Here is a 13,479-nt window from a genome sequence, read left to right as displayed (position 1 = left end):
CATCACGGATTGTATCAATCTTGTTTTTGAAGTGATTAGCGATTTCCTGGGCAGTGAGTAAATCAGTGGGGGGAGGCGGTGGAGGACAAAGTAGAGAGTTGAAGGTAGAGAAGAGTTTACGGGGATTGGATGAGAAGGTATTAATAAGAGTTGTAAAATAGGTTTGCTTGGCAGTGTGGAGGAAAGAATAGTATTTTGGAGGGCAGATTTGTATTGGTTGAAGTCTTTGAGAGACTTAGTCTTGTGCCACAGACGCTCAAGAGCGCGACTACGTTTTTTGAGAATTTTAGTGTCATCTGTTTGCCAGGGTTGTAGGGGTCGAGGCCTGATTCTGCGTGTAGTGAGGGGAGCGAGCTTGTCCAGGGTGAAGGACAGAGATTTATTGTAGATGGATATGGCTTGGTTGGGGCAGGACAGGGGGGAGATTTTGTCAGAGGTGGTCGGTAGCAGAGTAGAGGAGAGAGGAGTTGAAGTTGCGAAAGTTTCTACGGGTGACGGTTAGGCGATTGGAGGGAAAGGTGGTGGAAGACAGGGGGAGAGAGAAACTAATAAGGTGGTGGTCGGAGAGAGGAAAAGGATTGTTTGAGAAGTTGCATGGAGTGCATAGGTAAGAGAATACAAGGTCAAGGGTGTTGCCATCAGAGTGAGTAGAAGCCTGTACCCATTGCTTCAGGTCAAATGAAGAGGTTAGACTAAGAAGTTTAGAAGTAGCAGGAATGTTTGTATTAGCAGGGATGTTGAAATCACCGAGAAGGATTGTGGGAATTTCCGAAGAGAGAAAGTAGGGTAGCCAGGCAGAAAACTCATCAAGGAAAATCGATAATGGTCCAGGGGGCCGGTAGATCACAGCAATTCTTAGGGAAGTGGGAGAGAATAGACATATACAGTGGGCTTAGAATGATGAGAGTGAAAAAGAGGGAGGAGGGTGAATAACCTGGAAGGTGCTCTGGGGGGATAGGAGGAATCCCACTCCACCTCCCTTGCATCCATTAGGCCTGGGGGAGTGAGTCCAGTGAAGGCCACCCTGGGAGAGGGAAGCAGGAGAAGGGGTGTCATATTCGTGGAGCCAGGTTTCTGTGAGAGCAAGTAGATTAAAGGAATTAGTGACAAAGAGGTCATGAACAGCAGTGAGTTTGTTGCAGACAGAGCGGGCGTTCCAGAGGGCGCAGGAGAGAGGGAGGCTGGTGTTGGCAAGAAGAGGAATGGAGACTAGATTGTGTAGATTGCGACTACTGCCAGAGGGTGTAGGGTGATGGTGATGGGTGTGTTGGGCACAGTTAAATAAAGTGGGCCCAGGGTTTGGGGAAATATCTCCAGCGATTAGGAGAAGCAGAAGAGTGAGGGAGGTAATATGAGAATATGATTTGTATGAGGGGACATGCTTCAGTATCCTGGGGGGTATGTTAGCAAGTGGGCTTAGAGTTAGAAAGAGGTGATGAGTGCAGTAATAGGGGGAGGGGAGAAGTGAGGGTGATATGTACAGGTTGTGGGGTGGAGCAGAGGGATGTAGAAAAGAGAGTTTGAGGAGAGAGGCAGCAATTGTGAAAAGGAGGAGAGGTAAAGAGTGCATGTTTCAGAGAGGAAGATGATAAAATTAGGAAATGGGGTCACCTGCAGTCTTTTATAGTTTGCTTTGTGCAAATCGCTGAAGTGCAAGAGCAGAAGTGCCACTTATTTTAAGAACGCCACTTCTTTGGAAGAACCCCCTGTATGTGCAGCCCCCTGTATGTGTTCCCCCGTAAGGAAGGCCTTGTTTTTATACTGTGTGTTGGGTGTGGGTTGAATCTGGCAATTAATCAATTAGGAGGGCATATTAGCAACACAGCTAGCAGGGCATAACTTTCACACCACAATCAAACTGCAAGAGGACTAAAAGGCCAAAATTGTAAAGATAAGGCAACCCATAATTTAGGTAAGACTTAATGGCTAAATAAACATTGAAATAATGTGAGCATGGCTACAGATGGAGTTGAAACAGTGGTGACAAACAGATTTACCCAATAAGCTTTTTTGCAGTCATGCAATGTTCAGTTTTAAGGTATGTGGAGATATAAACGCAGGTTTACCTGTGAAGAGAGAAGAAGATGTTCAGGTGGATTGGGCAAGAGCAGAAGTGCCACTTATTTTAAGAACGCCACTTCTTTGGAAGAACCCCCTGTATGTGCAGCCCCCTGTATGTGTTCCCCCGTAAGGAAGGCCTTGTTTTTATACTGTGTGTTGGGTGTGGGTTGAATCTGGCAATTAATCAATTAGGAGGGCATATTAGCAACACAGCTAGCAGGGCATAACTTTCACACCACAATCAAACTGCAAGAGGACTAAAAGGCCAAAATTGTAAAGATAAGGCAACCCATAATTTAGGTAAGACTTAATGGCTAAATAAACATTGAAATAATGTGAGCATGGCTACAGATGGAGTTGAAACAGTGGTGACAAACAGATTTACCCAATAAGCTTTTTTGCAGTCATGCAATGTTCAGTTTTAAGGTATGTGGAGATATAAACGCAGGTTTACCTGTGAAGAGAGAAGAAGATGTTCAGGTGGATTGGGCAAGAGCAGAAGTGCCACTTATTTTAAGAACGCCACTTCTTTGGAAGAACCCCCTGTATGTGCAGCCCCCTGTATGTGTTCCCCCGTAAGGAAGGCCTTGTTTTTATACTGTGTGTTGGGTGTGGGTTGAATCTGGCAATTAATCAATTAGGAGGGCATATTAGCAACACAGCTAGCAGGGCATAACTTTCACACCACAATCAAACTGCAAGAGGACTAAAAGGCCAAAATTGTAAAGATAAGGCAACCCATAATTTAGGTAAGACTTAATGGCTAAATAAACATTGAAATAATGTGAGCATGGCTACAGATGGAGTTGAAACAGTGGTGACAAACAGATTTACCCAATAAGCTTTTTTGCAGTCATGCAATGTTCAGTTTTAAGGTATGTGGAGATATAAACGCAGGTTTACCTGTGAAGAGAGAAGAAGATGTTCAGGTGGATTGGGCAAGAGCAGAAGTGCCACTTATTTTAAGAACGCCACTTCTTTGGAAGAACCCCCTGTATGTGCAGCCCCCTGTATGTGTTCCCCCGTAAGGAAGGCCTTGTTTTTATACTGTGTGTTGGGTGTGGGTTGAATCTGGCAATTAATCAATTAGGAGGGCATATTAGCAACACAGCTAGCAGGGCATAACTTTCACACCACAATCAAACTGCAAGAGGACTAAAAGGCCAAAATTGTAAAGATAAGGCAACCCATAATTTAGGTAAGACTTAATGGCTAAATAAACATTGAAATAATGTGAGCATGGCTACAGATGGAGTTGAAACAGTGGTGACAAACAGATTTACCCAATAAGCTTTTTTGCAGTCATGCAATGTTCAGTTTTAAGGTATGTGGAGATATAAACGCAGGTTTACCTGTGAAGAGAGAAGAAGATGTTCAGGTGGATTGGGCAAGAGCAGAAGTGCCACTTATTTTAAGAACGCCACTTCTTTGGAAGAACCCCCTGTATGTGCAGCCCCCTGTATGTGTTCCCCCGTAAGGAAGGCCTTGTTTTTATACTGTGTGTTGGGTGTGGGTTGAATCTGGCAATTAATCAATTAGGAGGGCATATTAGCAACACAGCTAGCAGGGCATAACTTTCACACCACAATCAAACTGCAAGAGGACTAAAAGGCCAAAATTGTAAAGATAAGGCAACCCATAATTTAGGTAAGACTTAATGGCTAAATAAACATTGAAATAATGTGAGCATGGCTACAGATGGAGTTGAAACAGTGGTGACAAACAGATTTACCCAATAAGCTTTTTTGCAGTCATGCAATGTTCAGTTTTAAGGTATGTGGAGATATAAACGCAGGTTTACCTGTGAAGAGAGAAGAAGATGTTCAGGTGGATTGGGCAAGAGCAGAAGTGCCACTTATTTTAAGAACGCCACTTCTTTGGAAGAACCCCCTGTATGTGCAGCCCCCTGTATGTGTTCCCCCGTAAGGAAGGCCTTGTTTTTATACTGTGTGTTGGGTGTGGGTTGAATCTGGCAATTAATCAATTAGGAGGGCATATTAGCAACACAGCTAGCAGGGCATAACTTTCACACCAAAATCAAACTGCAAGAGGACTAAAAGGCCAAAATTGTAAAGATAAGGCAACCCATAATTTAGGTAAGACTTAATGGCTAAATAAACATTGAAATAATGTGAGCATGGCTACAGATGGAGTTGAAACAGTGGTGACAAACAGATTTACCCAATAAGCTTTTTTGCAGTCATGCAATGTTCAGTTTTAAGGTATGTGGAGATATAAACGCAGGTTTACCTGTGAAGAGAGAAGAAGATGTTCAGGTGGATTGGGCAAGAGCAGAAGTGCCACTTATTTTAAGAACGCCACTTCTTTGGAAGAACCCCCTGTATGTGCAGCCCCCTGTATGTGTTCCCCCGTAAGGAAGGCCTTGTTTTTATACTGTGTGTTGGGTGTGGGTTGAATCTGGCAATTAATCAATTAGGAGGGCATATTAGCAACACAGCTAGCAGGGCATAACTTTCACACCACAATCAAACTGCAAGAGGACTAAAAGGCCAAAATTGTAAAGATAAGGCAACCCATAATTTAGGTAAGACTTAATGGCTAAATAAACATTGAAATAATGTGAGCATGGCTACAGATGGAGTTGAAACAGTGGTGACAAACAGATTTACCCAATAAGCTTTTTTGCAGTCATGCAATGTTCAGTTTTAAGGTATGTGGAGATATAAACGCAGGTTTACCTGTGAAGAGAGAAGAAGATGTTCAGGTGGATTGGGCAAGAGCAGAAGTGCCACTTATTTTAAGAACGCCACTTCTTTGGAAGAACCCCCTGTATGTGCAGCCCCCTGTATGTGTTCCCCCGTAAGGAAGGCCTTGTTTTTATACTGTGTGTTGGGTGTGGGTTGAATCTGGCAATTAATCAATTAGGAGGGCATATTAGCAACACAGCTAGCAGGGCATAACTTTCACACCACAATCAAACTGCAAGAGGACTAAAAGGCCAAAATTGTAAAGATAAGGCAACCCATAATTTAGGTAAGACTTAATGGCTAAATAAACATTGAAATAATGTGAGCATGGCTACAGATGGAGTTGAAACAGTGGTGACAAACAGATTTACCCAATAAGCTTTTTTGCAGTCATGCAATGTTCAGTTTTAAGGTATGTGGAGATATAAACGCAGGTTTACCTGTGAAGAGAGAAGAAGATGTTCAGGTGGATTGGGCAAGAGCAGAAGTGCCACTTATTTTAAGAACGCCACTTCTTTGGAAGAACCCCCTGTATGTGCAGCCCCCTGTATGTGTTCCCCCGTAAGGAAGGCCTTGTTTTTATACTGTGTGTTGGGTGTGGGTTGAATCTGGCAATTAATCAATTAGGAGGGCATATTAGCAACACAGCTAGCAGGGCATAACTTTCACACCACAATCAAACTGCAAGAGGACTAAAAGGCCAAAATTGTAAAGATAAGGCAACCCATAATTTAGGTAAGACTTAATGGCTAAATAAACATTGAAATAATGTGAGCATGGCTACAGATGGAGTTGAAACAGTGGTGACAAACAGATTTACCCAATAAGCTTTTTTGCAGTCATGCAATGTTCAGTTTTAAGGTATGTGGAGATATAAACGCAGGTTTACCTGTGAAGAGAGAAGAAGATGTTCAGGTGGATTGGGCAAGAGCAGAAGTGCCACTTATTTTAAGAACGCCACTTCTTTGGAAGAACCCCCTGTATGTGCAGCCCCCTGTATGTGTTCCCCCGTAAGGAAGGCCTTGTTTTTATACTGTGTGTTGGGTGTGGGTTGAATCTGGCAATTAATCAATTAGGAGGGCATATTAGCAACACAGCTAGCAGGGCATAACTTTCACACCACAATCAAACTGCAAGAGGACTAAAAGGCCAAAATTGTAAAGATAAGGCAACCCATAATTTAGGTAAGACTTAATGGCTAAATAAACATTGAAATAATGTGAGCATGGCTACAGATGGAGTTGAAACAGTGGTGACAAACAGATTTACCCAATAAGCTTTTTTGCAGTCATGCAATGTTCAGTTTTAAGGTATGTGGAGATATAAACGCAGGTTTACCTGTGAAGAGAGAAGAAGATGTTCAGGTGGATTGGGCAAGAGCAGAAGTGCCACTTATTTTAAGAACGCCACTTCTTTGGAAGAACCCCCTGTATGTGCAGCCCCCTGTATGTGTTCCCCCGTAAGGAAGGCCTTGTTTTTATACTGTGTGTTGGGTGTGGGTTGAATCTGGCAATTAATCAATTAGGAGGGCATATTAGCAACACAGCTAGCAGGGCATAACTTTCACACCACAATCAAACTGCAAGAGGACTAAAAGGCCAAAATTGTAAAGATAAGGCAACCCATAATTTAGGTAAGACTTAATGGCTAAATAAACATTGAAATAATGTGAGCATGGCTACAGATGGAGTTGAAACAGTGGTGACAAACAGATTTACCCAATAAGCTTTTTTGCAGTCATGCAATGTTCAGTTTTAAGGTATGTGGAGATATAAACGCAGGTTTACCTGTGAAGAGAGAAGAAGATGTTCAGGTGGATTGGGCAAGAGCAGAAGTGCCACTTATTTTAAGAACGCCACTTCTTTGGAAGAACCCCCTGTATGTGCAGCCCCCTGTATGTGTTCCCCCGTAAGGAAGGCCTTGTTTTTATACTGTGTGTTGGGTGTGGGTTGAATCTGGCAATTAATCAATTAGGAGGGCATATTAGCAACACAGCTAGCAGGGCATAACTTTCACACCACAATCAAACTGCAAGAGGACTAAAAGGCCAAAATTGTAAAGATAAGGCAACCCATAATTTAGGTAAGACTTAATGGCTAAATAAACATTGAAATAATGTGAGCATGGCTACAGATGGAGTTGAAACAGTGGTGACAAACAGATTTACCCAATAAGCTTTTTTGCAGTCATGCAATGTTCAGTTTTAAGGTATGTGGAGATATAAACGCAGGTTTACCTGTGAAGAGAGAAGAAGATGTTCAGGTGGATTGGGCAAGAGCAGAAGTGCCACTTATTTTAAGAACGCCACTTCTTTGGAAGAACCCCCTGTATGTGCAGCCCCCTGTATGTGTTCCCCCGTAAGGAAGGCCTTGTTTTTATACTGTGTGTTGGGTGTGGGTTGAATCTGGCAATTAATCAATTAGGAGGGCATATTAGCAACACAGCTAGCAGGGCATAACTTTCACACCACAATCAAACTGCAAGAGGACTAAAAGGCCAAAATTGTAAAGATAAGGCAACCCATAATTTAGGTAAGACTTAATGGCTAAATAAACATTGAAATAATGTGAGCATGGCTACAGATGGAGTTGAAACAGTGGTGACAAACAGATTTACCCAATAAGCTTTTTTGCAGTCATGCAATGTTCAGTTTTAAGGTATGTGGAGATATAAACGCAGGTTTACCTGTGAAGAGAGAAGAAGATGTTCAGGTGGATTGGGCAAGAGCAGAAGTGCCACTTATTTTAAGAACGCCACTTCTTTGGAAGAACCCCCTGTATGTGCAGCCCCCTGTATGTGTTCCCCCGTAAGGAAGGCCTTGTTTTTATACTGTGTGTTGGGTGTGGGTTGAATCTGGCAATTAATCAATTAGGAGGGCATATTAGCAACACAGCTAGCAGGGCATAACTTTCACACCACAATCAAACTGCAAGAGGACTAAAAGGCCAAAATTGTAAAGATAAGGCAACCCATAATTTAGGTAAGACTTAATGGCTAAATAAACATTGAAATAATGTGAGCATGGCTACAGATGGAGTTGAAACAGTGGTGACAAACAGATTTACCCAATAAGCTTTTTTGCAGTCATGCAATGTTCAGTTTTAAGGTATGTGGAGATATAAACGCAGGTTTACCTGTGAAGAGAGAAGAAGATGTTCAGGTGGATTGGGCAAGAGCAGAAGTGCCACTTATTTTAAGAACGCCACTTCTTTGGAAGAACCCCCTGTATGTGCAGCCCCCTGTATGTGTTCCCCCGTAAGGAAGGCCTTGTTTTTATACTGTGTGTTGGGTGTGGGTTGAATCTGGCAATTAATCAATTAGGAGGGCATATTAGCAACACAGCTAGCAGGGCATAACTTTCACACCACAATCAAACTGCAAGAGGACTAAAAGGCCAAAATTGTAAAGATAAGGCAACCCATAATTTAGGTAAGACTTAATGGCTAAATAAACATTGAAATAATGTGAGCATGGCTACAGATGGAGTTGAAACAGTGGTGACAAACAGATTTACCCAATAAGCTTTTTTGCAGTCATGCAATGTTCAGTTTTAAGGTATGTGGAGATATAAACGCAGGTTTACCTGTGAAGAGAGAAGAAGATGTTCAGGTGGATTGGGCAAGAGCAGAAGTGCCACTTATTTTAAGAACGCCACTTCTTTGGAAGAACCCCCTGTATGTGCAGCCCCCTGTATGTGTTCCCCCGTAAGGAAGGCCTTGTTTTTATACTGTGTGTTGGGTGTGGGTTGAATCTGGCAATTAATCAATTAGGAGGGCATATTAGCAACACAGCTAGCAGGGCATAACTTTCACACCACAATCAAACTGCAAGAGGACTAAAAGGCCAAAATTGTAAAGATAAGGCAACCCATAATTTAGGTAAGACTTAATGGCTAAATAAACATTGAAATAATGTGAGCATGGCTACAGATGGAGTTGAAACAGTGGTGACAAACAGATTTACCCAATAAGCTTTTTTGCAGTCATGCAATGTTCAGTTTTAAGGTATGTGGAGATATAAACGCAGGTTTACCTGTGAAGAGAGAAGAAGATGTTCAGGTGGATTGGGCAAGAGCAGAAGTGCCACTTATTTTAAGAACGCCACTTCTTTGGAAGAACCCCCTGTATGTGCAGCCCCCTGTATGTGTTCCCCCGTAAGGAAGGCCTTGTTTTTATACTGTGTGTTGGGTGTGGGTTGAATCTGGCAATTAATCAATTAGGAGGGCATATTAGCAACACAGCTAGCAGGGCATAACTTTCACACCACAATCAAACTGCAAGAGGACTAAAAGGCCAAAATTGTAAAGATAAGGCAACCCATAATTTAGGTAAGACTTAATGGCTAAATAAACATTGAAATAATGTGAGCATGGCTACAGATGGAGTTGAAACAGTGGTGACAAACAGATTTACCCAATAAGCTTTTTTGCAGTCATGCAATGTTCAGTTTTAAGGTATGTGGAGATATAAACGCAGGTTTACCTGTGAAGAGAGAAGAAGATGTTCAGGTGGATTGGGCAAGAGCAGAAGTGCCACTTATTTTAAGAACGCCACTTCTTTGGAAGAACCCCCTGTATGTGCAGCCCCCTGTATGTGTTCCCCCGTAAGGAAGGCCTTGTTTTTATACTGTGTGTTGGGTGTGGGTTGAATCTGGCAATTAATCAATTAGGAGGGCATATTAGCAACACAGCTAGCAGGGCATAACTTTCACACCACAATCAAACTGCAAGAGGACTAAAAGGCCAAAATTGTAAAGATAAGGCAACCCATAATTTAGGTAAGACTTAATGGCTAAATAAACATTGAAATAATGTGAGCATGGCTACAGATGGAGTTGAAACAGTGGTGACAAACAGATTTACCCAATAAGCTTTTTTGCAGTCATGCAATGTTCAGTTTTAAGGTATGTGGAGATATAAACGCAGGTTTACCTGTGAAGAGAGAAGAAGATGTTCAGGTGGATTGGGCAAGAGCAGAAGTGCCACTTATTTTAAGAACGCCACTTCTTTGGAAGAACCCCCTGTATGTGCAGCCCCCTGTATGTGTTCCCCCGTAAGGAAGGCCTTGTTTTTATACTGTGTGTTGGGTGTGGGTTGAATCTGGCAATTAATCAATTAGGAGGGCATATTAGCAACACAGCTAGCAGGGCATAACTTTCACACCACAATCAAACTGCAAGAGGACTAAAAGGCCAAAATTGTAAAGATAAGGCAACCCATAATTTAGGTAAGACTTAATGGCTAAATAAACATTGAAATAATGTGAGCATGGCTACAGATGGAGTTGAAACAGTGGTGACAAACAGATTTACCCAATAAGCTTTTTTGCAGTCATGCAATGTTCAGTTTTAAGGTATGTGGAGATATAAACGCAGGTTTACCTGTGAAGAGAGAAGAAGATGTTCAGGTGGATTGGGCAAGAGCAGAAGTGCCACTTATTTTAAGAACGCCACTTCTTTGGAAGAACCCCCTGTATGTGCAGCCCCCTGTATGTGTTCCCCCGTAAGGAAGGCCTTGTTTTTATACTGTGTGTTGGGTGTGGGTTGAATCTGGCAATTAATCAATTAGGAGGGCATATTAGCAACACAGCTAGCAGGGCATAACTTTCACACCACAATCAAACTGCAAGAGGACTAAAAGGCCAAAATTGTAAAGATAAGGCAACCCATAATTTAGGTAAGACTTAATGGCTAAATAAACATTGAAATAATGTGAGCATGGCTACAGATGGAGTTGAAACAGTGGTGACAAACAGATTTACCCAATAAGCTTTTTTGCAGTCATGCAATGTTCAGTTTTAAGGTATGTGGAGATATAAACGCAGGTTTACCTGTGAAGAGAGAAGAAGATGTTCAGGTGGATTGGGCAAGAGCAGAAGTGCCACTTATTTTAAGAACGCCACTTCTTTGGAAGAACCCCCTGTATGTGCAGCCCCCTGTATGTGTTCCCCCGTAAGGAAGGCCTTGTTTTTATACTGTGTGTTGGGTGTGGGTTGAATCTGGCAATTAATCAATTAGGAGGGCATATTAGCAACACAGCTAGCAGGGCATAACTTTCACACCACAATCAAACTGCAAGAGGACTAAAAGGCCAAAATTGTAAAGATAAGGCAACCCATAATTTAGGTAAGACTTAATGGCTAAATAAACATTGAAATAATGTGAGCATGGCTACAGATGGAGTTGAAACAGTGGTGACAAACAGATTTACCCAATAAGCTTTTTTGCAGTCATGCAATGTTCAGTTTTAAGGTATGTGGAGATATAAACGCAGGTTTACCTGTGAAGAGAGAAGAAGATGTTCAGGTGGATTGGGCAAGAGCAGAAGTGCCACTTATTTTAAGAACGCCACTTCTTTGGAAGAACCCCCTGTATGTGCAGCCCCCTGTATGTGTTCCCCCGTAAGGAAGGCCTTGTTTTTATACTGTGTGTTGGGTGTGGGTTGAATCTGGCAATTAATCAATTAGGAGGGCATATTAGCAACACAGCTAGCAGGGCATAACTTTCACACCACAATCAAACTGCAAGAGGACTAAAAGGCCAAAATTGTAAAGATAAGGCAACCCATAATTTAGGTAAGACTTAATGGCTAAATAAACATTGAAATAATGTGAGCATGGCTACAGATGGAGTTGAAACAGTGGTGACAAACAGATTTACCCAATAAGCTTTTTTGCAGTCATGCAATGTTCAGTTTTAAGGTATGTGGAGATATAAACGCAGGTTTACCTGTGAAGAGAGAAGAAGATGTTCAGGTGGATTGGGCAAGAGCAGAAGTGCCACTTATTTTAAGAACGCCACTTCTTTGGAAGAACCCCCTGTATGTGCAGCCCCCTGTATGTGTTCCCCCGTAAGGAAGGCCTTGTTTTTATACTGTGTGTTGGGTGTGGGTTGAATCTGGCAATTAATCAATTAGGAGGGCATATTAGCAACACAGCTAGCAGGGCATAACTTTCACACCACAATCAAACTGCAAGAGGACTAAAAGGCCAAAATTGTAAAGATAAGGCAACCCATAATTTAGGTAAGACTTAATGGCTAAATAAACATTGAAATAATGTGAGCATGGCTACAGATGGAGTTGAAACAGTGGTGACAAACAGATTTACCCAATAAGCTTTTTTGCAGTCATGCAATGTTCAGTTTTAAGGTATGTGGAGATATAAACGCAGGTTTACCTGTGAAGAGAGAAGAAGATGTTCAGGTGGATTGGGCAAGAGCAGAAGTGCCACTTATTTTAAGAACGCCACTTCTTTGGAAGAACCCCCTGTATGTGCAGCCCCCTGTATGTGTTCCCCCGTAAGGAAGGCCTTGTTTTTATACTGTGTGTTGGGTGTGGGTTGAATCTGGCAATTAATCAATTAGGAGGGCATATTAGCAACACAGCTAGCAGGGCATAACTTTCACACCACAATCAAACTGCAAGAGGACTAAAAGGCCAAAATTGTAAAGATAAGGCAACCCATAATTTAGGTAAGACTTAATGGCTAAATAAACATTGAAATAATGTGAGCATGGCTACAGATGGAGTTGAAACAGTGGTGACAAACAGATTTACCCAATAAGCTTTTTTGCAGTCATGCAATGTTCAGTTTTAAGGTATGTGGAGATATAAACGCAGGTTTACCTGTGAAGAGAGAAGAAGATGTTCAGGTGGATTGGGCAAGAGCAGAAGTGCCACTTATTTTAAGAACGCCACTTCTTTGGAAGAACCCCCTGTATGTGCAGCCCCCTGTATATATAACACAGACCCCCCCCCCTCTGTATATAACCTTCCTCTATATTATATATAACACAGACCTCCCTCTGTATATAACCTCCCTCCATAGGCGTGCGCAGGAGGGGTGCCGGGTGTGCCTGGGCACACCCTAATCCCCTGACATACTTGTCTACACCTGGATGAGAGGGGCTGCAGGCGGCATATAGAACAACCGATGCTCTGAATTTTCCACCCTACAGCCGTTGAATGCCTTCGGGAGGAAGAGGAGGAGAAGCGAGCATTCAGGGGCTGCATGGAGGAAAATGCAGAGCATCTGTTGTTCTATATGCCGCCCCGCTGCCCCTCTCATCCAGCCTGGTGCTCTATGTTTCCATCGGCTACAGTACTAGAACTGCTGGCTCCGCCTCCCAGCTCCCCCTGATTCCTTTGTTCTAGGTAACTGCTGCAGGACCGCCCATCCAGCTTCTCCGCAGCTCCGCCCATTGAATTTACAGCAGCAGGCAGATGGGGGCATGGCATCCGGGGGACTGCAATAGCCAGCTGATCCAGTAGGAAGAGTGGAGGGGGTCTCCACTGTGTTAGGAGACATGTGAAGCCTGGAGGGAGCTGGAGACACAGCAAGCATGGAGTCCACACTGAGAGCAAGTGAGTTCCATCCCCCCACCCAGAACTGCCACCGATCCCATCCATCCCCCCACCCAGCACTGCCACCGATCCTATCCATCCCCCCACCCAGCACTGCCACCGATCCCATCCATCCCCACCCAGCACTGCCACCGATCCCTTCCCCCTATCACACTGCTGCCATGCCCCCCCAGCACTGCCACTCATCCTATCTCCCCCACTCAGCACTGCCACTAATCCCATCCCCCACCACTGCTGCCACTGATCCCATGCCCCCAGCACTGCCACTCATCCTATCTTCCCCACCAAGCACTGTAACTGATCCCACCCCTCCACCACTGCTGCCACTAATCTCATGCCCTTCAACAC

At 43.2% G+C, this 13,479-nt stretch overlaps 1 long non-coding RNA gene and 1 pseudogene across 1 annotated transcript in view; one reads left to right on the top strand and one right to left on the bottom strand.

The window, feature by feature from the left end:
• Positions 1-8,356, bottom strand: part of LOC141126707 (uncharacterized) — a 28,532-nt gene extending 20,176 nt beyond the window's left edge. Inside the window, exons 1-2 of the long non-coding RNA XR_012241440.1 lie at positions 8,284-8,356; positions 1,998-2,066 (exon numbers count right to left, since the gene is read on the bottom strand). This is a non-coding gene — a long non-coding RNA (uncharacterized lncRNA). The remainder of the gene's footprint in view (positions 1-1,997; positions 2,067-8,283) is intronic.
• A 4,503-nt stretch (positions 8,357-12,859) lies between these two features.
• Positions 12,860-13,479, top strand: part of LOC141126706 (uncharacterized) — a 190,568-nt pseudogene continuing 189,948 nt past the window's right edge.

Source organism: Aquarana catesbeiana, linkage group LG02, assembly GCF_042186555.1.
Source record: "Aquarana catesbeiana isolate 2022-GZ linkage group LG02, ASM4218655v1, whole genome shotgun sequence".
In the NCBI taxonomy this organism is placed as follows: Eukaryota; Metazoa; Chordata; class Amphibia; order Anura; family Ranidae; genus Aquarana; species Aquarana catesbeiana.
The sequence above is the reverse complement of the archived record's forward strand: the minus strand, read 5'-3'. Positions and strand labels throughout refer to the sequence as shown.